Source organism: Phoca vitulina, unplaced genomic scaffold (assembly GCF_004348235.1).
Source record: "Phoca vitulina isolate PV1807 unplaced genomic scaffold, GSC_HSeal_1.0 scaffold29, whole genome shotgun sequence".
Classification (NCBI taxonomy): domain Eukaryota; kingdom Metazoa; phylum Chordata; class Mammalia; order Carnivora; family Phocidae; genus Phoca; species Phoca vitulina.
This window is the reverse complement of record NW_022589732.1, coordinates 11,478,650-11,505,642: the sequence shown is the minus strand read 5'-3', so window position 1 is coordinate 11,505,642 and position 26,993 is coordinate 11,478,650. Positions and strand designations below refer to the sequence as shown.

The window sequence follows — 26,993 nt, the reverse complement described above, 5'->3', positions numbered from 1 at the left end:
GCTTGTACACCCGTGTTCATAGCAGCACCATTCACAATAGCCAAAAGGTGGAAACACTCCAAATGTCCCTGGACTGATACATGGATAAACACAATGTGGTCTCTCCATACAGTGGTCTTATTATTCAGCTATAAAAAAAAATGAAGCAGGCTACATGCTACAACACAGTCGAACCTTGATAACAGGATTTCAAGCCAGACACAAAAAGGCACATATTATATAATCCAATAGGTCATAGAGACAGCACACAGCTTAGTGGTTACCAGGAGCTGGGAAGAAGGGCAGGGCTGGGGTGGATCCCAAGTGACTGCTTAAGAGATATGGGGTTTCCTTTCGGGGCGATGAAAATGTTTTGGATGTTCAACATCACTGATCAAGGAAATGCAAATCAAAACCGTGATGAGATATCACCTCATGCCTGTCAGGAGGGCTACTATTTAAAAAAAAAAAAAAGAAAAAGGACAAGTGTTAGCAAGGATGTAGAGAAATGGGAACCCTTGCATGCTGTGGGCAGGAATGTAAAATGGTGCAGCCGCTCTGGGAAATAGTACCAAAGTTCCTCAAAAAATTTAAAAGAGAATTACCACGGGATCCAGCAATCACGCTCCTGTGGATATTTACCCAAAAGAATTAAAGTCAGGATCCCAAAGAGATATTACTATTAGCACACTCGTGTTCGCTGTGGCACTAATCACAACAGCCAAGAGGTGAAAATAGCCGAAATGCCCACTGACGGATGAATGGATAAAGATGTGGTCTAGCCGTACAACAGAATAGCGCTCAGTCTTAAGAAAGAAGGAAATTCTGCGATATGCCACAACATAGATGAGCCTTGAGAACGTTACGCTAAGTAAAATAAGCCAGTCCCAGAAAGACAAATACTGTAGATTCCATTTATATGAGGTATCTAAAGTAGTCAAATTCATGCACTCACAGAGTGGAACCGTGGCTGCCAGGGGCCAGAGGGAGGGGAAATGGGGGTTAGTAATCAACGGGCATGAAGTTTCAGTGAAACAATATGAATACATTCTAGAGATCTGCTGAACAACATTGTCTCTATAGTCATCATTATTGCACACTTAAAATTTTATTAAGAAGGTGGATCCCATGCTAAGTGCTCTTACCACAATAAAATAAAATTTTAAGAAATGTTTTAGAATTACACAGAAGTGATGGTTGGTTGTACAACATTGTAAATGTACTAAATACGCTGAATTAGCTGCGCACTTTAAAACAGTTAATCTTGTGTCATGTGAATTTCACCTCAATTTGTAAAAAAAAAAGAAAAAGTAATGAGCGCATCCCCTGGGTCATCTGAATGACCTTATTCATAAGCAAGCACCGCTGTGCAATTTGGGGCTAAAGTCTGCCCCTGCGTTTACAATCGAGGTCCTTTTCTGTGAAGGCCAAATCACATCATTGCACATGGTACAAACAAAGGTGGTGGTTCAAGCAGAGGAGGGGGTGAGGTGGAGAACTGAGCCACCCCATACATAGCCCATGGCAGCCTGGACATGCCCAGTTCAAAGGCCTGCCTCTTAGGAGTGGGGACCATGTTCGTGTTGACAGCATCCGTGTGAACTGAGCAAAATCCACCTCTGTTTATGCCAAATGCCTGATTCCCACAGGAAGTGGGTTTAAGAGCCAATATAGACAGATTTCAATAACACCACTATTCCACCCTTATCTTCAATCAAACAAGCCAGCTTCCCAGATATCAAGTGGTGCACTACTGAGACAGACATTTGGGGATTACTCACCGGCAGTCTGGGCTCTAATGTGAGTGATCAGAATTACCCCCAAACCAGCCAACCAGCCAACATCATTAATGCCACTCTGTACAGCAAGTTCAAGTGACAGAGGCAGGGGAAACAGAAGAGACCCAGCTTTTTACTATCAATCCAACACTGGCAATTTAGGTGCAGCTTACATCCTTCCAATACATTAACATTGTTCATTTGCAATGGGTTGGCTTTCTGGTTTTATTGGTATTTCATGTTTATTTCATGGTTATGGAGAAACTATGTAAATGTAAGGCATTTACATCTAGTTTTATATTTGTACACATTTAAGTTATTATTCTAATAAGAAACCTTCAACCAACGGAGTGAGGTTTTTCTCTCTCTCTTTTTTAAAGATTTTATTTATTTATTTGAGAGAGAGAGAGAAAGTGAGAAGCAGGCTCCCCACTGAGCAGAGCCAATGCAGGGCTCGATCCCAGGACCCTGGGATCATGACCTGAGCTGAAGGCAGATGCTTAACCAATTGAGCCACCAAGGCACCCCCTATTTTTTTCTTTTAAAAGAGAGTCCACAAGGGGCACCCGGCATTGGGCTCTCTGCTCAGCAGGGAGTCTGCTTCTCCCTCTCTCTGCCCCTCCCCCCAATTCATGCTCACGCTCTCTCTCTCTCAAATGGATAAATAAAATCTTTAAGTAAATAAATAGTAAAAACTTTACAAGGGAGTCCATAAAACAAACACACACACACACACACACACACACACACTCTCTCTCTCTCTCTCTCTGCATGACTCCATGCAAAATGTCCCGAATAAGTGACTTTAGAGACACAGAAAGTAGATCAGTGGGCTGGGGGTGGGGTGTGACAACTAAGATACAGAATATCTTTTTGGGGGTTGATAAAAATGTTGTAATCAGATAGTGGTGACACAGGCAGGGCTCTAAATATACTAAAAGTTATTGAATTGTACGCTTTAAATTGGTGAATTGTATGGCATATAAATTCTATCTCAAAATGCTAATTTTTTTTAAGATTTTATTTATTTGAGAGAGTGAGAGAGAGAGAGAGCACGAGCTGGGGGGCAGAGGGAAAGGGAGAAGCAGACTCCCCACTGAGCAGGGAGCCCGACGTGGGGCTCGATCCCAGGACCCCGAGATCATGACCTAAGCCAAAAGCAGACGTTTAACCAACTGAGCCACCCGGGCGCCCCCAAAATGCTATTTTTATTTTGTATTTATTTTTTTAAAGATTTTATTTATTTATTTGAGAGAGAGAAAGCAAGAGAGCACGAACAGTGGGGAGGGGTGGAGGGAAAGGGAGAAACTCCCTGCTGAGTGGGGAGACGGATGCAGGACTGGATCCCAAGACCCTGAGATCATGACCTGAGCTGAAGGCAGGCATTTAAGCTATTTTTAAAAGAGGAAGGGTCCACATGTTACCCAGGTCTGAGCAGCACTAAAATGGAGAATCACAGGGAAATCAGCAAGCCCATCTATTGTTAGCTTCCCTCCCAGGCTCACTCCCCTCTCCCTCTCCCTAAACCGTCCCCAAGAGCTCAGAGAAGGAGGCTGACATGAAACCCAGTCACAAGACAAGCCCAACCTGGAACACAACTCAGGATCCCCATCTCACAGAGTTCACTTCATACAACAACAGCAAAATACTATTTTGCATTATTAAACTAGGAAAAACTTGAAAACAATGAAAACAACCGATGTTAGTAAGTATGCACAGAATGTGAATCATTTATACATGCAGGGCAATAGTCAAGCAAAAAAGCATGACAATACAGATGCAGAGCCTCCATGACCCCATCGGGGTCATGCAAACCTGAGCCCAGGAGGTCCCTCTTCCCCAGGAGACCACAGACATCCCCACCCCCCACCCGCACACCCAAGGCAGGGTTCCTGTCGTCTCGACAAGGTGCAATTTCACTGCAACAGGAAGGGAGGCCTCGAGGCTTTTGGTCGTCCAACAAATCACTCTCTCCTTAGGCCTATCCCTTCCCGCAACATGTCATGGAGCCCGGAAGAGGAAGCCCCTGCAGCCAGCTGCCAGTGGGAGGCGGGAGTGACAGAAGCAGGAACGCTAGCCCACCCCGAGGACAGTCTGATCTCTTGTGTTCCAATGCCTCCCTCCTCCAGAAACCTGATCTGAATGGCCCACCTCCAGGAAGCCTTCATTCTGTCTCCCCAAAGCCTGGCTGAGCCCCAGCTCGGAGCCAGGGGGAGAGGGACACCTGCCCGTGTAGCCCAGGCCCCCATCTCTGGGCCCGCCGATCCCAGGGAAGGGACACGGAGTTCCAACGACAGTGCTGGGACCCTCCCCAAGACCAATGGCTAATAAGTGAGAAAGCAGCCCCAGGCACAGCCCCAGTGTGACTGACATCCCCAAATCAAAACTACACAAATTCACACGGAGGCACAGAAGAAACAACCAAGGGAGACTCAGCAAACTGCGGACGGCGTTATCTCTGGCGAAGACAGGAATTGGGGCGTGGGGGGGTTGCTGCACTTACTCTCTCTGTATGAAGCTACTACTTGATTCTTTCATAAAGATAATTACTTTATATTCTTTTTTAATTGACGGCACTGGGCAGGCATCCCCTGGAACCTAAGAAGCAGTCTTCCCACACCCTGGAATACTACTCTGCAGTCAAAAAGGAAGGCACAGGCCAAACGTCCAGAACATGGGCACATCTCAATGCCACGTGGAGCAGAGAAGCCAGACAGGAGACTACCTATGATGTGAGTCCATTTATGTGACAACCTAAGAAAAACAAACCCAGAGGGACAGAAAGGACCTAAGTGGGCTGGGTGCCAGGGGTGGGAGTGGTAACTGGCTGCACCGGAGCTGGAGGAACCTTCCAGATGGTGAAGTGCTCTCAGACTTGAGGGAGGTGGTGGCTGCAGGTCCCTGGCAGTGACCAGCACTCACAGCTGTGCACTTAGAATGCACGAATTTTATGGTACATATACCTCCATAAAACTTTTTTAGGGGCACCTGGTGGCTCGGTCGGCTAAGCATCTGCCTTCAGCTGCCTTCCGGGATGGAGCCCCACATCAGGCTCTCTGCTCTGCGGGGAGTCTGCTTCTCCCTCTCCCTCTGCCCCTCCCCACATGCTCTCTCTCTCTCTCTCTCAAATAAATAAATAAAATCTTTAAAAAAATTTTTTTTTTAAAGTAAGGCAGAGGTGGGAACAGGAATTAGCTGCCCAGTGGGTTTGGGTTTTCCTTTGGGGTGATGAATGTTTTGGAACTTGACAGAAGCAGTGGTCAAACGACATTGTGGATGTACACGCCACTGAAATGTACACTTGAAAATAATTGATTTTATGTCAAATGAATATCACCTCAATAAAAAAAAAAGTTTTGTTTTTTTTTTAGGGAGGGAGGGAGGGAAAAAATTATGCCCATTTTGCAGATGGGAAATTGGGCTCCAAGGCAGCAGTGAAATGCCAGTCCAGGGCTTATCCACCTCAGGCCCGGCTCAGGGCCCAGTAGAGAGACCTGCACTGCACCTCCCTCAAGGGTGCTGCACCTCGGGCAGCCCATCTCCAGGGAGGGCCCTTCTCTCTGAAGCATCTGGAAACCAGAGCTTCCCAACAGGCCTTGGAGTGAGCCAGCAGAGCGGCCCCTGCAGGAGACCTCCAAAGCCCATGAGGCTCCATCCAAAGGCAGGGCTGACGTGGGGGCAGGGATTGTGCACCCACCGAGCAGGTGGTCAAACTGAGGCTGAAGAACTGCTGGGCCAGGATGCGGATGGGAAGGGGGCCGCCATCAGATCCAGCCTGGAGGAGGTCTTCGAGGCCCTGCCAACCAGGGCCCTGGGGCTCTGATGGAGGGCTGCCCCGGAGAGTTAAGAGGTCAGCACCCACTTCAGGGGCCCTAGGAGGAAGGACTCAGTCACTACAGGGCAGCAGTCAAAGGGGACATGTCCAGCAGTCACTCTGTGACCAGCAGGAGAGAGTTAACTTCGTCATGGGGTCTACAGTTCCCGGAAAAGGAAAGGAAAAGAAAAGAGGAGGGAAACTCCCCTCTGTGCTTTCTAAACATCCAACAATCTTCAAAACATCCAAGCATCCCTGTCCTACACTCTGGGGAAGGCCTGGACAGAGGCCGCACAGCCTGCAGGCAGGCAGGCCCTGGGGCTCAGCAGGCAGCAGAGGCTGGCAAGGCCAAGGTCATCTGAGGGCACCCACCTCTCTCCTCCTGCATGGGGCCAACCCAGTCTCTTGGCAGTGGGGCCGTTTCTCATGGGAGAGGGCGGGAGGCCGAGCAGTGGACCCACAGCGCTCCCAGCACCACACCCTCCCTCCTGGAATTTCCAAAAGCCCTAGCTCCCTGGGAGCCCACAGGGTCAGCATGACACACCCAGTTCCCAGATGCTCCCTGCTGCCTGCCTTGGGCATGCAGGTTACCCCAGATGCCCTGCGTCTCTCTCATCAGAGTATCCCAGCCAAGAAGGAACACCCTTCAGAGCTAAAGCCAGTCCGCATGTCAGTTATAGGAAATATATAAAACACTTCCCAAGGTCCCAGAATTCCACCATTAGACATTCACTCCTTAGGAAAAGCTAAGGAGTTTTCAAAGGCTTCAGTTCATTCCCAAGATGGGGGACCTATTAAAGCATGGGTATCTTAACTAAGAGCAAAAATAGGCATGTTCCTGGGGCAGGAGCAGTCTGGAGCCCCACCTCAAAAACAAGGGCCCCTAGGGAGGGTTGGCAGACATTTCTAAGAAGCAGAAGGGTCTCTGGAGAATGAGGGGACAGCAAATGTGACTCCTAAAAGGGAAGTGAGAGGTGCAGAATTCTGGTGGGCCTCCAGCTTGTGTCCTGAGGGAACCCAGGGCTGCCTCTGAGCCCAGAGTGGGAGGAACAGAAGGTCCCAGCATGCAAGGGCTTTCCTGACAGGGCGAGATGCTAAGTGTGGGTCCCCTCCCCAAGTGCATGGATCTGCTCATGTTCCTAAACACACCAAGCTGTCACCCCTCTGCACGGGCTGCTCTTTCTGCTTGGGAAGCCTTCCCTCACCTTTGGAAATTCTTGTCCATCCTTCAAAGCCCACCTGATGCATCACCCTACCCCCCAGGCAGGCCATTCCCTCCCTCCAACTCCCATCACAGCTAGCGCAGACCCCGGGAAGGTGCCGGTCGGGTATGATACAATGTATGTATGTGCCTGTCACCCAGCAGGGACTCGGTCTCACCCACCTTTGGTCCCCTGCCCCTCATACTGAACCCAGGGCCAGGAACCCCAATCGAGAGGCATGCACACTGGTGCCTTCGGACCATGAGGCACGGTGCAAGCAGCCTGGCCTCACACACCTCTCCCTCTGTGGAGAAAGCATTCATCATGGTAATCACAGAAGCACCTGATGTTTACTGAGCACTTACTATGAACCGCATGTGACCCCAGGGGCTCTCCAGGCACCACCTCCTTTCATGGTTGCGACATCCCTCTAAGGGATTTCCTATCATTAACCCTGCTACACAAGGAAATCAGGCACAGAGAGGGGAAGTGAGCTGCCCAGGGGCGCACAGCTAATGAGAGTAGGACCCGAAACTCAGACCCTGGTGGTATGGTTCCCGAACCGGTGTCCTTAGCCGCTACAGATCCACTGGCGGGTAGGAAGATGGTCAGGGAGCAGGTGACAAGCTCTGCATAGAAGAGGAACTCAGAGATTTGAATGGCCAGTTCTTCCCAGGTCTTCTCTTTCCCCAGGTCCCAGCCAAAGACCCAAGAAGAGCAGCAGAGCCTCTTCCCAGACTGAGGCTGCTTGCAGGCCCACTCCTGTGCTGAGTGCCGGCTCTAAGAAACGTCAAAGGGCCGGCAAGCACCTTGGCCCGTACCAGGGTGGCACCCGGCTGCCCGCTGGGACGCAGAGCCATGATCTGGGGCTATTCTTAGCAAACCACTGGCTCCCCTCCCAGAGGCCTGGCAGGCAGCAGGCCCAAGCCTCCATACGCCCTGCCTGCCATTTCCTGACCCTGCATGTGGAGATCCCACGGGATTATGGAGTGGCTGGTGGGCAAGGGTTGAGGACAAAGCCCTCCAGCTTTCCAGTGAGAGGTGCGTGCCTGCCCCGCTTGCCTGGCCAGGCCCCTGGCTGCAGCTCTGGGGGGTCCTGGCCACAGGGGCAGGCTCGTCATCAAAGCTGCACAGGCAGTACTCACTCTGTACCATACCCTGGGCCACATGCCTTCCGCGGATTTCCTCCCATTTAACCCTCAAAGCACCCACAGGGGCTGGGGGTGACTGGCCCCATTTTAAAGATGAGGAGTTTTCTGCTAAAGGTAAATTAATTCAGACGTTAAGTAACTTGCCCAGGGTCGTGCAGTGGGTTAGTGTCAAACTGTGTCTAGACTCTGGGCTGGCTCCCAGTCTCCAGGTTGGGCAGAACCGAAGTGACGACAGCCAGAAGCTGGGGGCCCCCTTCCCTGGCCAAGCCCAGGGTTTAGGGGAGGGGGCACCTGAGGGCAATAGTCTCATCAAAGACCCCCCCCCCCCGCACATGTCTACCTTTTCTCTTCCCTAAGAATGGTCTCTTCCTGAGGCCCCTGGCTCTTCCTGAGGCACCTGGCTGGCTCAGTTGGTACAGCCCATGACTCTTGATCTCAGGGTCATGAGTTCGAGCCCCACGTTGGGTGTAGAAATTACTATTAAAAAAAATAAACTTTAAAAAAAAAAAGAATGGTCCCTTCCCTGCCAGAGACCCTCAGGCTTGGGCTCAAAAGGAGAGTCCCCAGCCAGGTTCCTTCCCTACCCAGGCCACAGAGCCTCACTTCAGGAAACTTCTGGAAACCCAAGGAAGATGAGACTTAAAGGTTCAAGGAGCCCCTGCTGGTGCTTAGGGCATGCACCCAGCCCTGTAACTAAGGGAGTAGGGAGGTCAAATGAGTCTCAGAGTAAAAGAGAGAATACTAAGCCTTTTGGGAGCTTCAAACCCCAGTGGGGACCTAGAAACAAAGCCACACCACAGATCACCTGCACCACCACCACCCTAAATGGGACAATTTCCTGCTGCCGCGCAGAGTCACAAGGATAACTGAGTAGTGCACACCTCAGACTCTATCTTGGAACCCACCTCTGTCCATGTCCTGGCCTTCCTGTCAGGCGACTCAGCAGGCCCACAGCCAACTCCACGTCTGCCTGGTACTCGAGCTACTTCCTTGTGACTCCACACCTCCTGTCTGTGAATGTCAGCTCACATCCATGCTCGTCATCCATATGCCTGCCCTTTACACATCTGCCTCTTGCGTGGGGAGGCTCGAGGCCCCGTGAAGGCGTAATCTGCTTATATAGAGTCTGTGGCCCACGTGTGGTCCACATTTATGTGTCCACGCTGTCTGCCCCTTCACATCTGTACCCCTGGGTTGCATGCCCACCTCTGTCACCTTCCTGTGTCTGTCTTCATTCACACGGGCATCCAGCTCCTGTCTCCGCCCACACGGCTGCAGACCCAAGCACGCACACATCTCTGTGCACACCTGTGCCTGGCTGACCCTGTGTGCGCCACCTGCTTGGAGGCGGGTGGGTGTACTCACACGGGTGCTCACAATGCCAGCCACGGGCCATGGCGTGAGCTCAGCACACCCTCTCCCAGAACAGCGCCCAAGGCCATGAGCACAATGCTGCCTCCACAAAGTGTTCCAGAAAAGCAAAAACCTGCCAGGGACGATGGGGGAGGGGGCAGAGCCCCCAGACAAAGCAGAACCTCAGAGTGAGGTCAGTACTGCCCCGGGACCACCCACATCAAGCCAACCCTGCCCTACCCTCCCCCCGCCACCTCCATCACCCCACCTTCAATACCTGATGGCCGGCAAAGGAAAGAGCGCCTGTCTGTGCTCACAGGAAACCCTGGCTCGGGGCCTCCAGCCTTCCAGCCTCATCCCCAGCCCCTGGCAATAGAGGCTCTTCAGAAATGAAATGAAGACTTCCTCCCTGCTGGCCTCTGAACCTCCCATAAGGTTGGATCTAGACCTCAAACCTCAGAGGCCCCAGGGAAGCTGGGAGAGTCCCGTGCTTGGCCTGACTCCAAAAACCAAATGGGTTTCTTCAGAAATCTACCAGCAGGAAAAAAACCGGAGAGTGGGGCTGGGGGCGCATACAAGCAAGAGAATCTCCTGAATCCTCCTGCTGCTCCCGGTCCATGGAGGTGGAGAGGTCCTCACTAGGAGCAGAATAACAGGGAGGGGAGGGGTATGGTGCTGGAACATTTTAAATAGATTTAAACATATGCATATGATTGCCTGAGAACAGGATTCCAGCCCCCCCAGCGATGGCAGCCTACACCACTCATTTAGCAATTAATCACGTGGAGCCTCTTGGCATTTCCACTATTATTAGTCCGGGACTGGTATGGAAAGCCTCTATCAACAAACTTTCTGTATATTTGTCTTGCATTCGCCATAGGGCTGAGCCACCTGAGGACAGCACCCCCGAGTCCTCCCACACTCCCATCCTCCCCAGCAGAGCCGGGGGCCTGACATTTAAGAGGTGCCCGGTCACTGCGTCCAGCTGCTCTGCACAGAAGCCAAGGAGTTGGTGCCTAGACCTTTGGTTGGGAGAGTAAAAAATCCCAGAAGCTTCCTGAAGCCAGGACACTTTCTTCCATCTCTGACTCCGCAAGAGATAAGAACAGGTTCCAATCATCCTGGCCACTTTAGAGGCAGGTGCAGCGGCTCTCCCACACCCCACTCTGCTTTCTGACAAGTCACTGACTCTTCAGGAAAAAACTCTGAAGATGAAAAGGGACTCTCCCAGGAGACCCAAGCCTGCAGAGGGACAGGGCCAGAGGGGCTCAGAATCAAAGCTTGAGCCCACTGGGACCTCATAACTCCAACCAGTCCCATGGGCCTAAAGCCCGTTAAAGATGAGCCCAGGGACCCCATGTGTGGATCATGAGACGGCTTCCCTCCTCCCAACTGCTCAGTGAGGCTGGCTCCGGGGGCCCGTGCCCCAGGCCTAGCCCCGAAGAGTGGAGGTGCCGCCAGCCCACGTTTACCCCAGTGCGAGGGAAACCTTGGGGGAGGAGACAGCCCAGCGCCCGGCAAACGACTCAATAACCGCCCACTCTTTATTGAGGTCCCGCTTCTCTCCCAGGCACCAATACCGTGCGGGTTTGGATGGGAGCCCAGAACCTCTCCTCTCCCGGAGCCCAGGAGGCGTGCACAGCCGGGGATGGGGAGTGGGTGGTCTGAGCCGCCCCGGGCAAGGGGGTGCCCAGGGGACTCCGGAGCTGCCCTCCCATCGCCAGCTCCGGGTCCGGACGCGTCGATACCTGCCAGCCCACGGCTCCGGGGGGCATCCGCGCTCCTGCGGCTGGCGCGCTGCGTCCGGACTGCGGGCGCCGAGTCAGGCAGCGGCTGGGCGCGCCACGCGCGGGCTCCGGCTCGCTCCTCCCCACTTCCCCAGCCCATCCGTGGGCAGAGGCGGCTCCGGAGGCGGGCAGGCCGGGCGCAACCAGGCGAGGCCAGGAGAACCGCAGCCCGAGCTCGCCGGTAGTGGAAGATGCGCGCCCCAGCCCCAGCGCGCAGCTCGGCGCCCCGCGCCCCCCACGCCGAGGGGCGGACCCGGGCGGGCCGCCAATCACCGCGCCCGCCCCCGGCCAGCCTGAGCCCCCGCCCCAACCGCCGAGGGGGCGGGGGGCTCGGATTTAAAGACACACTCACCCCAGCCGCGTCCGGATTGGCATCCCAGAGCCGCGACTCCGGGGCGGAGAGGGAAAGCCTGGCCCCACCTTCTGCGGCCCCGCTTCCTCCCTCTGCCCGCCCACCCTCCGCCGGGAGGAAAAGTTTGGGGCGGGGGAGACTGCCTGAGAAGCCAATTCCTCTTCCCTTGTCATTAGCTCGGCTCCTTCTGGAAGATGCCCAAACCCTCCATCCAGCCTGGCTGGAGAAAGAAGCAAATGCTCTCGGCGCCACACCCCCTCCCAGACTCCGGCTTCCCGGGAGATCCGGGGGCCAGGGCTTCCTTCGTCCCTCTCTGCTTTTTTAAAGCCCGGCCGTGCCTCGGCGGGACCCAGAGGAGCATCGGAGCCTGAATAAATGCCTCAGTGTGCTGTGCAACCTGAGCTGGGCGATTGCCCTGTCTGGGCCTCAGCCACTCCAGTGTCCACGGGCACAGAGCCGACTGTCCGCTCAGTCCTGGGCTCCTCCCAAGCCCTGGACGCCCCTCAGCCCTGAGGCTTAAAGGGAAGCGCGAGGCAGAAACTTCGGAAGGGGAGGGGACCCTCTGCCCCCATCCCGAGTGCCGGCGGTGACACGCCCAATCCCCGCCCCTTGGGTGCCAGGCTCCCGGTCCCCACGCCCCGGCAGCCCACGCGGGCCGGTGGCTCGCACGCCCCCGCCGGCGCCCACGTGCCTTCACTCTCTCGCCGCCGCTTCCTCTCCGGGAGACCGGCTTTGTTGTGGTTAGCGAGTCACTTCCTCCCTCTCTCCACACTCGGGAAATCCTTCTTCCTCACCTGTCACTACCTGTCTCGCCCCCACTCAGGGCTGGAGCGGGAGGTGGGGGAGCCGGATCTCCTCAGGAAGGAGGCAGCGCTGGCCAGAGGGCGACGGGCTGGAAGAGGGGCACGCATGCCCCCCCCCCCCCCCCCCCCACGCCCCGTCAGCCCTGGGAATAAATGAGGACAAAAGGAATGGTTGTCGTTTGTGGTTCTCTGATCAGGTCTCCAGCACCTAGGTTTCAAATGCTTCATTCACCTAGATGAGTTTATGGAAAAAGTACTGTTATTACCCCTACTTTAGTGGGTGGGGAAACTGAGGCCCAGGGAAGACTTGCCTTCCGCTCCAGGCCTGCCTCTGCCCCACCCAAGATGTGCCAGAAGAAGGGCAGAGGAAGTCCAGGAACCACTGGGGAAGCACTCCTGACCACCTTCAGAGTCCCGCAAAGCGAGGCTCAGATTGGCTCACAGTCTACGGGCTGTGTGGTGTGGGAAACGTGACATAAGCTCTCTGATCCCCAAGTTCCTCATCCATAAGCTGGTCTGTCCGCCTTCAAGGAGGTCCTGAGAAGCCAGAGAGCTGGGGTGCCTAATGCCTGGGGCTAGAACGCTGCCCATGGTAGGCTCCATCCTTGGGCGCCATTCCCTTTCTTCCTCCTCTTGCCACAACCCCATAATTCACCCCATCCCCTGCCAGATGCCCCACTGATGCCCCTGCCTGCCATCCTGAGGCTGCTGCATTCCTGGGTACTGCCCCCCTTGAGGCCGGGGGCTAAAGTAAGCGTGCATGCCCCCGCGCTAGCATGAGCGCGCGCACACACACGCATGCACACGCACACAAATACACACGCGTGCACACGTGCTTCTCCCCCTCCCTCACTGTCCAGCAGATGCCGGGGGCTGTGTCTGCGTCTATTCCTCTAAGACGGAGCTCCTGGAAGACAAAATTCTGACTCTGACCTGTCTTTTGGTCCCCAGCGCAATACCAAACTCCTGCATTTATAGTCACCATGCACACAGTAGGTGTTCTTGTTGAATCAAGCAGAAAAGCCCAGGGTAGAGGTGTCCCCAGGAGAGCCAGCAATCACAGCCCTTCTAGCTCCGACACACAGCCCCAAGGCTCAGCTGGTAGACCCCAGAAGTAAAGGACTGGAGGCCTCAGGTGTTTCAGGGTCACACCAGACACTCCATCTAGACCACAGTGCCCAGCCTCACCAGCCCACCCCCAGCTCCTGAAGTTCTGCCAAGTCCCTGCTGGTCTTGGGGCTAGGAGTCCCCCCCAACCACAAGAAAGGCTCAGGACCAGACGTGCCCCACCCTGGGCCTGGGAGGGAGAGAGAGCTGAATACTGAGGGAGAGAAGAAGGAAGGGACACAGAGCAGCCCTAAGTATGACCAAGAGAAGACACTCTGCTCTCTCCCTGGCCCAAAGCAGGAGGGAAGAATCCCTTGTGCCAACTCTTTCAGCCCAAACTGCCCCAGAAGCTTCCTAAGAGATCTGGAAGCTCAGAGCAGAAGCCCAAAAGTCCCTGGGAAGGGATGAATGGTCCCAGAACAGGACTTCAAAAACCAGAAGGCTCCGGACATACGCCCACTCTTATGGCACCCCCACCAGCACTATGACCACCCCACATTCGACACGTACATACGGCGCCCAAGACATCACGTCATCATCTAAAGAATGCCGGGGCCCCACGGATGGCCCTGTACAAATGTGTGCACTTGTGTGTGCATACATAGGTGCTTGTGTTCCTCATGTGTGAGCTCATGTTTGCAGGGATGTGAATAAGGGTAGGCACGTGTGCCCAAGTGTCCAACGGGCGTGAGAGTGGACATACAAGTGAGCATGTGTGTACACGTGAATATGTGTAGCACACACACAAACCAACCTATCGCAGCCCAAAGCTACACAGAATAGCCAATAACCCCACTACTCACACTTCCAGAATTGTCTGTGGCCTCCACAACCCCCTCTGCCCAAGCAAGCCAGGTGCTGGTTCTCTTGGAAGAGAACTCCCACGTCCAGTCCCTGCCCAGAAACATAAGCTGCGGGAACCCCAGTTCCCTCATGGGAACACTAGAGCCAAGAATTATTTCCTTGACAGGCACAAATGACTCGCCGGAAGGCAGAGGAGCTGAGTTCAAACCAGCAAAGATGAGACTTGACAAAAGATGAGAAACAGGCCCTCCTGCTCTTCTCTGCTTCTTGCTCCCTGCCAAACCCACCACAGGCCGCAGGAGGCTGGGCCCGAGACAAGGACAGAGTCAGGGCAGGGAGCCGACCTAGCTTTGCTCCCCAGGGCACTGCTTTGGTTGAGACCTGGGACCTACATGGGCCCTCCAGGCTGGGTGGGTGTCTTGGAGTCTGCGGTCTTTCCCCTGAGCCAGGTAGCCTCTGAGCCTCAGGTGATCACAGCTGCTGAGTCCCAGCCCAGACCATTTCCCACCTGCCCTGGCTATCTGGGGTCCTGCTGCACCTGTCTGGCCTTCCAGGCCCACTGCCCCATCTCCAGGACCCAGCACCCCTCTTCTGTTCAAGCCCCTCCCATGTATGGCCCAGGCCTTATACAGATGCGGGCTCTGAGCAGGGCAGACTTGCCCTGGATCTAGCCTCCGTAATGTTCCCTACCCTAAAAGCCCCCACATTTTTCGAGTCTCATTTTCCTCATTTGTAAAATGATGTGAGTGGTTCCTGCCTCCCAGGAGTGTCTGGAGGAATGAAGGGGTGCCTGGCACTCAGCCAGAGCTCACCGATGGCACCTCTTTCTAGCGTTCCTATTAGTGCGACCCGAGCTTGCACTCTGACCCAGCCCTGAACCTGCCAGGGCAGAGGGGTTTTTCAAGGCTGAGGTCACGTTCTACCTCCTCCAGGCAGTCTTCCCTGCTAACAGGATCTCTGTCTGCTCTGGATTCCTTCCCCCTCACCTCTGTGCAGGGCCCTAGACCTGAGCAGCCCTACCTGGCATGGAACACATGTTCAATAATTGGCATTATACTTATCAGCAGGATCATTAATTTTATTGCCTGTACTCTTTCAGGTCTAGGTTCAAGAATAACATCTCCCATGACTGAAATTCACACATCGGATTCCAATTTTTGTGACTGAGACTCGAAGTAAGAAATACGTTTTACATTGGGACCACCAGCTACCCAGAGCCATGAAAATGTGCGTGTGCCACAACAAAATGCTTAGCCTTCTGTGTGTGATGCATTCTGATCCTTTCTAGTCTATCCTGTCCTGTTTCTTTTTGTTTTTGCCAATTGCGGTACACAAAACTGATTTTACCTATGACCTACAGTGTGAAAATGCTGTCCCCAAAGGCAGGGGGACCTCCCTTCCCTCTCCCGAGTACCACTCAGTGCCTAATTGAAGACTGCCCAGGATATATGAGAGGAGGGTCATTCTGTCTCCAGAACATTCCTCAGGAACAACAGAGAGAGTGCTCCATCAGAAGAAGAGAGGAAAGGGAGAAGAAATCCTGGCTCTTTCGTTCAACAAATATTTCATTCATTTATTCATTCAGTCAGTTGCTCAGTCAGTCAGTCAACAAACATTTACAGAGCTCCTTCTCTATGCTAAGCCCTGTTGTAGGCTCTGAGCAGGGAATGAGGCAAACAAGGTCCTGCTTCTGTGGGGCTGACATTTTTGTTACAGCACAAGCCCAGGACCCACGCATGTATTGACTTGTCCCTCCCCATTCCGCCCCCACCTCCCTACTCCCATCCTACTCACCAGAATTAGGCCTAGCTCAGTTTGAGCTGTCCTCTCTCTAAAAGCTAGGGCACTGAAGAGTTAACTTCCTTCTAGTGGGGCGTCCCAGACCACCCAGGGCCAGATACCCCCTGCTCCCACACCCAGAGGCCTTCACCACTCTACCCTGTGCTTTGAAGGGCTCCCAGCTGATCAGACCACGCCTGCCCAGGAACCTGGAAGCTGGATCCCGGCAAGACAGCAAGAGGGTGCAGATCTGAAACCAGCCCCAGCGAAATGCTGAAGGGCCCAGGTCGGTCCAGCTGAGGCAGGGACGCCCCGGAGGAGGACATTGTCCTTCGGGCTCTGCAGGGCCGTCAGAGTGACAGTGAGGACCCTGTCTCAGGCATCTGAGCTCCGTGTGACCATGTTCTCTAAGTACCTACCATATGCCTGACCCTGGGCTCGGAGATAAGCAAGATCCCACCCCGCCCTAGGTGCTCACCAACCAGTGGGAGAGGCAGACAAGGGAATTGATCATTTCCCAGTGCCATGTTTCGGCAGAGGGGCGGTGGGACCCGGGTGCTGGGGGAGCAGGGATGGGGGCACTCAGCATGACCTTCCAGGTCAGGATGCAGTGGGTGCCCTGCCAGGGCCCTGCCAACTCTAGCCACGTACAGAGATTCGTTCCAGTTTCGGCATCAGACAGACCTGAGTTTAAATTCAGTTTCTGCCACTTCTTAGCTGTGTGACCTCTGAGCCCCTCTGAGCCTCTGTTTCCACATTTATAAAATGGAAATAGTCACATCTACCTCGACAGGGCTTTTTAAAGCTCTTAAAAATGAGTTGTTGGAGAGGAAGCTCAATACATACTAGTTGTTATGGCTACTAACATCATCAGAAGGTTCCCTCCGAGGCCTTGTTCCTCTGCCTCCCCGTCTTCCCTCCTCTGCCTTCCTTAGCCAGCACTTGCTTAGTGCCTCCCTAGAACATTCAGCGAATCCCCTGCCCTACTGCTATCAAGAGGGAGCTCTCAGTGGCCTTCTGCTGGGTCTCACTGCAGAATCCCAGGCCCTGGACACTGGGAATAATGAGGCAGGAGGTGGGGGGGAGCTTGAGAGGGGGTCTGCCAAACCCTGTGGCAGGGAGATCATCCACTCCTGAATAAACAGGCTGTCACCCCTTCCCTCCCTCCCTCTCTCTCCTTTAAATAACCCAGATCTGTTGCCCAGTTGTCTCCAAGCAACATCACTCAGGCTCCCAAGGATGCCTCACTCTGACAGAGCCATTTATGAAGATGCTGTAGGGGAGGTGGGGGCAGGGCGGGGGTGAAGGGAGCTACAGAGGCCTGACACAGCGTCTTCCCAGGACCTCCGAGTGGCAAGCTCCTGGGCCGACCCCTCAGTGGACCAGTGGGCAATGCTTGCTTACCAGATCCTTTCCAGGAGAGACGGAGGCCCCTAGACTTACAGCGAAGGTCCTCGGCTCCAAGCAGCTCGGGACATGCAGGAGCCAGCCAAATGCCTTGAAAAGATCACTAGCCCTGGCTCAGTCTCCTGGGCTCTAGTCTCAGTATTAACACTCACTAGCTGTGTCATCCCAGCCCAGTCACTCACCCTGTCTGAGCCTCAAAGAACCTTAGTGCTAGAAGACAGCTTTTTTGGGGGGGGGCGGCAGGAAAGGGGCACCGTCACACCTTCCGACAACATCTATCCATGTGACAAGTACTGTACAGACTCTGCTTCAGCAGCTGCACCCCCAGGAGTTTCCCCTACATTTGTACACGTGCACAGATTGACAACTGGACAAGGGTGCTCACGCTTCGTGGTGGTGAAAGATTGGGATCAAGCAAAATAGTCTGTGGACAGAGAGCTGAGGGCTAGCTAAACTCTGCAGCATCCAGAAACAGGAAATACCACGCCGATGTCTTAAAACACGAGGCAGATGTATGTGGGCTGATGGGAAAGGATGTCTAGAGCTGGGAGCAGCGTCCACACATGGACATGGACACGGATGGTCAGGGCAGTGTTGTCCGTGACGATGCAGGGCTGGAGTCAGCATCAGGGCCTGTCTCCAGAGGAATGGGTAAGTCACATGGATTCCAACCATGGAATCTTGGGCAAGTTACACTCAACAGTCCAGGTGTACACACAGAAATGGGGAGCAAGTGTGAAAATGCAGTATTCTGGGATAAACTAAGAAACAGAGCTCGATTGGCCACATAATACCATGGATGGAAAGCGACAATGCTTATACACAGAACAATATCAGGGTGAGGGTATGTACATTATGTGAAAACATTTGTCAAACTCACTCCCATGGGTGCTTATGAGAAAAAGGAATAAGATGAAGGGAAAATAAAGAGAACAACATAAGAGAAAAGCCTCACGCATATCAATGATGAGAAGGTGCTGTGGGTTCAGGAAAATCATTCACTCAACTCTGCAGAAGTTGGAGGGGAAGGAGGGAGGGGAGGCAATGGGAGGGAACCAGGGGAATAAAGTATAGGACAGAATCTCTAATATTCTAAGACTCGAGAAGCTGCGCACACACGCACGCTCACACAAACACACACACTGACTGTCTCTGAAGGACAGGTAAGAAACCAGTAACTTTAGTTGCCTCCAGGAAATCGGGTGGCTGGGGCCTCGGACAGGAGGGATGCTTTTTGCTGTACACCTTCCCATGGATTTGAATTTTGTTCCACGTAGATATGTTATCTATTTTAAAATAATTTTTAAAAATGAGCTCATAGATTTGTATACCCACCCTCAGTGTCTACAGGCTACAGAAGATGCTGGGTAGGGGGCTCAGCCCTCGAAGGGGAAATGGGGCCCAAGGAAGGGCAACCGACTGGCCTTCCACTCACTATCCTTTTGTACAGTAGAATTTTTTACCCCGTGCATCTAGGACACGTTCTGATAACTAAGTCATTTTTAGTTTTTATTTTGAACATTTTATATACGCACCAAAACAGAGACGAGTACACTCGATTCTATGTACCCATCATCCGGATAGGACAACTATCACAATTTTGCCACCCCTGCTCCAACTCCTGTTGTCTCTTTTTCTCTTTTGCTTTTCTTGCTGGAGGATTTTAAGGCAACCGCTCAACATCACACCATTTCACCCCCTGCATCAGGATACAATGGATGTAATAAAGGCAGTTTACAGGAACAAAGCCTAAGGGGCGAGTCAGTGCACCCTGCCGGACATGGAAGGATTCCCTGTATGAAATTGCCAAAGGTAGTGGTCCCTGCCTCCACTTGACTGTTCCCAGAGACCGGGAACTCACTACCTGACCCAGTCTCCTTCTTTGTCTGTGATGGCCTAGAACTAGGCCTCTCAGAAAGGACAGACACCACCCCACTCTCCCTTTGCGGTCTTGGAGGCGCCCAGCAGTGGGCCTGGGCAGTCAAAGCCACAGGGAAACAGGCCAGCTCATTAGAGGCTGTTCTTCTCCAAAACAAACTCGGAAGCATAATGGCACACCAAGCATATTCTCAGAAACCGGAGGCCCTTGAAGCTTGGCTGGCTTGGGGGGCCCATCCAGGCACCCCCCGCAGGCCATCTGAGACAGGCATTCACTGTCCTGGCAGTCAGGGGTAAATCTCAGGCCAGGACTGGATAGTCGTTCCCCGGCATGCCTGTGTGCCCATTTGAATCACCAGAGAGAAAGGTTCAGCCTCAGACCCTTAGGCTCCACTCCAGTCCTCCTACGCTAGGATCTCCAGGGCCGGAGACTGGAAGAACCCCCTGGCTGGTTCTAAGGCTGTAGTCACATCTGGTGTTTGGGGAACCACTGGGCCAATAATTCTGAGGCGTTCTTCCAGCTGCAATCGTCCATTCCAACTCTCAGCCACCTGCCCTTGTGCTAAGATTCCAGCCTCCCCCACCCATCAGCACCGATGCAACACTCCCACCTGCAGCTGATAGGGCGCTGGGTGGTGCCAAGTCCTCCTCAGAGTGTGCCGGCCAGGACGCCTGGGTGGCTCAGTCGGCTAAGCGTCTGCCTTCGGCTCAGGTCATGATCCCAGGGTCCTGGGATCGAGCCCCACGTCGGGCTCCCTGCTCCACGGGGAGCCTGCTTCTCCCTCTGCCTGTGCTTGTGCTCTTGTTCTCTCTCTCTTGCTCTCTCTCAAACAGATAAATAAAATCTTAAAAAAAAAAAAAAAAAAGGTGCTGGCCAAGGCTCAGAGAAGCACATACAGCCCCTCCACCAAACCCAGGGTGCTTTCTGGAGCTAGACACAGCAGATTCAGAGATGGCATCTTGCTCCCTCCTCTGCACCGTCTTCCCTCCTACAGGGAAGGACAGACACTGAGCATTCCCTCTGTGTCACAGTCCGTGTGCATTAACTCACTGAAGGCTGCCTCCATCCCGATGAGGCAGGAATCATCCTGATCTCCTTTAGCAGATGAGGAAACTGAGGCTCGGGGAGGTGAACTAACCTGCCCAGGGCACAGAGCTGGTAAGGGGCATAGAGGGGATTCTCATCAGGCAGCCTGACTTCAGAGCTCACCCTTCTCCATCCACAACACTTGGCAGCCCCCACACTCCAGCAATCTGAGACAGACATCTGAGGTCCCCTCTGGCCTGCCACCCAGAGTGAAGGTGCCACTTTATACTGGATGTCAGTAATGACCCCTGGAAGGCAGACCGCGAGGCAAAGTTAGCCATGCCAGAGGCTTACTGGGGGAATGCAGGTGAAAGACTGGGTGGAGAGGCAGGGGTAGGAGGGAGAGCATTCAGAGTGCCCTGCAGGCCTGACACCTGTGGGGGGGGGGGCGGGGGGCTGCAGGAAGGAGGGTGGGAAGGAAGAGCCCAAGACCTGGCACAGGCCTGAATGCATCGCGGCCAGGCCGAGGGGGCGGCCAAAGCAAAGGCTACCCAGTAAAGCAGTCCTGCTTCTGCTTCTGGCAAGCGTGGCCCAGCTAGTGCGTCAGCTGGGCTCGGCCACGGTCTGGGAGCAGCCCCGGGCGGATGGTGGCCTGCGTGTGAAGGCAGCAGTGGACCCTGAAGGGGTGGCTGCTGGGGGCAGCCAGGTCTCTGGAAGGGAGCTCAGAGTGCCCCTCTGCAAGGCCGCCACCCCCGGCGGGACCCATGGGTCATGGCTCGCCTGTCCCTTCCAGCACCAGGCAGTGGCTCCCAGAGGGCAGGGAACGTGCCGCGTTCATGTCTGTGTGCCAGCCCGGGCCATGGCATGTACGAGCAGCTTCCTGAATTCATGTGCAACTGGCCAGGCGTCCCCAGCAACCACTGCAGGCGGCGGCTCCCTCGGTGAGAGGCAGTTTCGGCAGAGAAAACAAGGACTACTTACCATATGCCAAGCTTGGGGCCAAGGTCTATGGGGTTTTTTGGGTTACGAAGGGCTTTCTCGAATGTACCATGTCGGTTATTCTCAGCCACACTGGGATGTAGCCACCACTCCCACCCCCCAAAGCAATGAGGCTCAGATGGTGACATCACTCATCTGAGGATGGCTCTCCTGAGGCCAAACCCTGCCAGGCTCTGTCCACGACAGCAGGTCCACAAGAGGCCCTGGGCAGGGGCTCCTCCTGGGACAAAGACAGAGAACTCCACACCTGAGACCTGAAGGAAGCTTCCTTCAAAACCGTGCCTGGTGCCCCTCACCCAGCCTTGTTCCCAGCAAGACAGTCAGGCAAACCCCCTAGCTCAGCGGAAAACCAAGGGGCCCTGCCCAGACAGGTCGGGTGTTCAGGGCCCTGACCAGGTTTCCGGAGACCCAAGGCCCTAACCCAGCTCCTGCCTCACCACGTCCACACTGGGCAAGTCAAGGGACTTCTCTGGCCTCATCTGTCAAATGGACTCAATAACTCTTGTCTTACACAGAAACACAAGGTACTCGCCTCACATCCCATCTGTGGTGGGTAGGGGGACATCTGGTGGCAGGTGACAAACTCAGACAACTCTGAACTCTGTCAGAATGAGCCCCGTGGTTCCCCTTCCATGGAACATCAGGGCTGAAGGATCCCTGGTGAGGATTTAATGGAACCCCGCCACCTCACCCAAGAATGCTCCCCACAAATACCCCTGTCCTTCATGGGGTGCTTTCTAAGTGCTCTGCACTGTGTTAAACTTCATATCCACAACCTCATTCCTCACTTTTTGAAAAGTATATCCCATTACTGTTCCTATTTTATGAAGAAACAGAGGCACAGAGAGGTTGAGGAACTCACCCAACGGCCCCCAGCCCTTTCTGACTCCAGAGCCCTGTGTCCAGCCAGTAAACTGCCACCCGACTGTAATCCTCCCAGGGACAGGGAGTGAGGTCCCTAGGGAGTCTTCCCTGCCAAACTGTGACTGGCATGAGGACGTCTTTCGTCTTTTTCCTAACATGAATCTGACACCCACTTCCCAGACACTCCCCTCAGTCCTCAGAGGGTCCTGTTCCCCCCCCACCCTGTGGGAGCACCAGATCACATTTCACTAAGTACCTCTTTCTTTCAAATATTTGAGAAATACCCATCTCATACCCCAGCCCCAGATGTCTTCAGCTGTTAACACCCCCAGGGCTTTCAAAGCTGGTGGGAACCTCCAGAACCAGGAGAAACCTTAATTATATTGTACCTCCAGACTCCCCCAGGAGGCTCCTTCCCAAGGGGGTAAAGAAGAGAATGAAGCCCTTCTTTCTCTCACCACTCAGCACGCCTCCTACCCCCCAGGAAGCTGGTCTCCTGGCTCTGACCTCACACCTAGCTGACATCTGACATTTAGAAACCTCTAGACAAATCTTGTGGGGCCACCAGCCACCTCCCAGCCTGTGCGGGTGCAGTGCTGAACTGTTGCTGGCACAAGGCAGTGAAGGGGTTAAAATGCACTCTGTGCCTGTAGGGGGAGAGAGGGAGCAGCTAGGATGGGGGCAGGAAGGAAATGAAGAGCCCAGTGCAGGAGTCAGGAAAACCCCAGCAGGGTCTTGAAGCTGAGCATGCTGAGTGTTCCACTCAGGGGCCCTGGTTGCCCCACAAATCCCTTTGTTCCACCCTCTCTCACTTCCTCTTGGCTTCCCCCACATCACTCAGGGAAGGCCACCTCCCGCCTCCCCTCGGAAAACCACTGTTCCAAAAGCCTCTGCGCGTCAGTGTTTAATGGGTAGAGAGTTCCACTGGGGGATAATGAGAAATCTGGAGATGGATGGTGGTGATGATTGCACAATGAAGATGTACTTGCTGCCACGGTACCGTATACTTAAAAGTGGTTAAAATGATCAATGTTAGATCATGTGTATTTTACCACAACTTTTTAGAAAGGACAACCCATGGAATGGAGACAATAGTCAGCCGCACCCACACCAAATGCCTCCCCAAGGTCTCAAGGTCCAGCTCTGAGGAAGGAAGACTAGGGTGCAGGAGGGGAAGACCCCGCACAGCCCCAGGGGGGTGGCCCTAAAGTCCCAAAGCCCCCTCTCCCCTCCCTTCTCCCTTGTGGCAGCCCTGGAGCATGGGGTCCCTGTCAGCAGACCCCCACTCCCAACCCCAGCTGAGAAAATCCTGGGAGCAACTCAAACATCCATCGAGAGGAGAGTAGATAAACAAACTGTGGTGTCCTCTCATAATGGAATACCCCCAGCAACTAAAATGAATGAACTACCCGTACAATATCCTGGGCGAATCCCACAGACTCCAGGAGTGAGAGAAGCCAGGTAGAGATGAGAAGGTGGCAGAAGATGTCCTCCACCAAACTGAAGTCCTAGGACAGGCCACACTAGCCTGTGATGGTCGAGGTCAGAGAGTGGTCACCCCTGGGTGAGGGGCGACACTGACTGGGGTGGGGGGGCCTGAGGGAACCTTCTGGGGTGCTGAGCATGTTCCACGTGTTGCTCCAGGTAGGGGTTACAGGGACGCACACATCCTGATGTGAAAGCCCAGCAGCTTGGGACTGTGTTGTCTTCCTCAGCCCCTTCACCCACTGAGTTCCAGCCTGACTTGCTTGAGTTCTTCCAATGGGCCAACCACAGGACCTCCTCAGGGCCTTTGCACTGGCTGATCCCTCTTCCTAGAATGCTCTTCCTCCAGGCCTTCCTTCCTTCTGCTTAGACCTTTGCTCAAGTGTGGCCTCCTTGGAGTGGCCTTCCCTGCCGCCCCACCTGAAGCCACCACTCATTCCCTCACTGTTGCCAAGCCCTGGATAATCCCCGGCACGGCACCCATCACCACCGGATGTTTATGTTCCCCCACCTCCGAGGCTGTCGCTCCATGAGAGCAGAGACATGTCCATCTGGGCTCATATCTGGACTCCACCCAGAGCAAAGGATGGTATGCAGTAGTAGCCACTTAATAAGGCTTTGTGGGATGAACAGGCCATCTCTAGAGCAGGTCAGATTATGTCTCGCAACGTTACTCTCTTCTAGGTGGTGAGAGGGAATTCATTTTGTGTTTTCAGCCATCCCACAAACATGCCAGACAGGCCACTATGTGCTGGGCGCAACCCGAACTCCTGAGGGGTTCACCATGGAACAGAGGAGAAAGGCCTACGCCAGACCTTTCTAGTAGTGTGTGAGGAATGGGCAAAAGGGGCATGTGCCCGGGGCTGGCTCCGCGTCCCGTTCCCAGGGCAGGGAAGCTGGGGTGGGCTCCGGGTGTGGCCATGGCTGCCCAAGCCAGCGGGGTGGCTGGGCAGCAGGAGGGCCTGGGCTCTGGCAGGAAGCCAGCCCCTTCTAAAAAGCCAGAGAGCTCGGCCAAGGCCAGCCACCGTCCCCCCTGCAGGCCCCATCCCCGGCTGCCGTGGCAACCTGTCCTGTCAAGCCAGTGGCACTGAGCGCAGGGGGCACAGTGTCAGGAAGGTGACAGGGCATCTGCTGGGCTCCCCCGTCCTGGCACGGGAGGCACCTGGGCCCACCTGAGCTGCGGCTGGGAGCGCTGTGTGCTGTTCCCGTACCCTTCCCTGTGTGCACGTGTGAGGCTGCCCAGGGCCACCGTGGGCAATCTCTCCGGCACCTGTGGTTGGGGGCTCCGGCAGGGGGTAAAGAATTGTTCCATTGAGCTGCCCTTCACTGAGCATCCACTCCACACCAGGCACCATTCTAAATACTTTCCACGTATTTCCTCAGTCTGGTCTCACAATGACCCTATGAGGCAAGGGCTGGTCTCATTTTTACAGAAAAGCAGCCACTGATTGGTTAACTCACTTGCCCCAAATCTCACAAGTAAGCAACAGAGCCTCCCAGGCAATTGGGCTCCAAAGCCTTCACACTGACCACCAGGAGGACGGCCTCTCCCCAGGACCAAGTCACCTTGTTTCCCACTAGTCATTGGTTCTGGAGCTCTGCACTGTCGCCAAGGGGGAAACGGGGTTAGATCCAATCTCTGGTTTAAGCGGCCACTAGACCTCTGCAGGAGATGTGGGCCAAAATAACCATGATGCAATACTTAAAGATAAAGGGGGTTGGGTGCCTGGGTGGCTCAGTCGGTTGGGCGCCCCGCTTTTGATTTCAGCGCAGGTCATGATCTCAGGGTTGTGAGATGCACTGATGTCGGGCTCCTCACTCAGCAGGGAGTCCGCTTGACATTCTCTCTCTCTCCCTCTGCCCCTCTCCCCCCACCCTCTCTCTCTCTCAAATAAGTAAATCTTAAAAACACACACACACACACACACACACACAACGAGGAGCCACAAGTCTCAAAGAAGTGCAGAGGGCAAGCTGGCTCCCATACCTGCCTTTTGGATCTCCAGCAGCTGGGGGCCCAGAGACCAGGTGAGCAGTCCCGGAATGGGAGGACCCATGAAGTTCTGTCTTGGGAGGCCACCTGCTGGCCAGATGGCAACAGGACAGCCTCGCCTCTCCTCTCCCTCACAACAGGTAGCTCCTGGGTGCCCACTGGGTGCTTAGCACCGTACCAAGCATAGAGATGCAGAACAACACAGACAGTAAAGTCAACAGCCCTGTGGGTGCTTACAGTCTGGTAGCGGAGGCCGACAGAAACCAGTAGCCCCACGAGTAAAGACGAAACTAGAGCTGACAGTAAGTGCTCTGAAGGAAATATATGGGGTATTTGGAGGGAGTGTGTGTTGGGGGGGTCGTCTTTGGACAGGGTGGTGGGGGGAGGCCTCCCTAGGGAAGTCATATTTAAGCAAAGACTTGAAGGCTGAAGAGGTGTCTGCCAGGCAGAGTGGGAGAAAAGGCATTCCAGGCAGACGGGACAGCAAGGACAAAGGCCCTGAGGTGGGAAGAAGCTCATCAAAGCCCAGGAACTGAGAGAAGGCTGGTGTAGCCAGAGAGTGGGGAGGCCTGCAGGGGGGGAGGGGGGCGGGCTTCAGGAGCTTGTACTTGATCCTAAAGGCGGTGGGAGGCTCTGAAGGGTCTTCATGAGTGAAGCACTATAGTCCCATCTATGATAGCAGCTCCCAAGAGGAGTGGATTATGGGGGGCGGAGGAGGAAGACCAGCAAGAAGGCCACTACAGTTGTCCAGGCGAGAGTTGACAGTAGCTGGGACCAGGGTGGTGACAGAGGAGATGGAGAGGAACAGACAGGTTCTAGAGAATGATTTTGGAAGCAAAATCAACGGGGCTGGTATTGGATTGGATGTTGGGGTGTTGAGGGAATCAGGGTTGAGTAACTGGGTCGAGGGAGGGGCTTGAGTGAAATGGGAACAGTGGGCAAGGAACACGACAGAGCTCAGTCCTAGATGGGGTGGGGGGGAGAGCTCAAGATGTCCCAAGGGAGCCCAGGCGAGATGCCCAGGTGGGTGGTGGATCAAGGGTCCCGGGCTCCGAGTAGTGGTCTGGGGTAGAGAAAGGCAGGGCACTATGGGTATCAGGTGGGGTTCAAAGCCTCCAGGGGAAGCGAGTAGTGGGAGGTCAGGAAAGCCATCTGAGCAGAGTAGAGGTGGGGTGGAGGGAAGTGAAGGAAGAAGAGGCGGAACAGCCAGGGAGGTGGAAGGGAAGCTGGGTGGCACGAAGCCCAAGGGGTAGGGAAGTGTTCCGACTGTGTCAAAGGCTGGTGTGAGGTCAACAGGGCTAGAACCCGTTTGGCAGCAGTGTCCTACAACCCAGCGTGGTGGGTGGGACAGCAGGAGGCACTCTCGGGGGTGAAGAGCGACCCTGGGAGGCAGGGATTGTGCGGAAGCAGAACCCATCAACAGCTTGGCTG

General features: G+C 54.4%; 1 protein-coding gene across 4 annotated transcripts in view; it reads right to left on the bottom strand.

The window, feature by feature from the left end:
* Window positions 1-19,913, bottom strand: part of PALD1 (phosphatase domain containing paladin 1) — a 77,865-nt gene extending 57,952 nt beyond the window's left edge. For 2 of the 4 annotated variants that reach the window (XM_032423704.1, XM_032423710.1), the window contains exon 1: window positions 11,026-11,277. The gene's annotated coding sequence lies outside the window, so the exon portion shown is untranslated. Of the gene's footprint in view, window positions 1-11,025; window positions 11,278-11,416; window positions 11,479-19,805 lie in introns of those variants that run through there. The other 2 variants (XM_032423706.1, XM_032423705.1) reach the window with 2 other exon arrangements.
* Window positions 19,914-26,993: the final 7,080 nt, after the last annotated feature.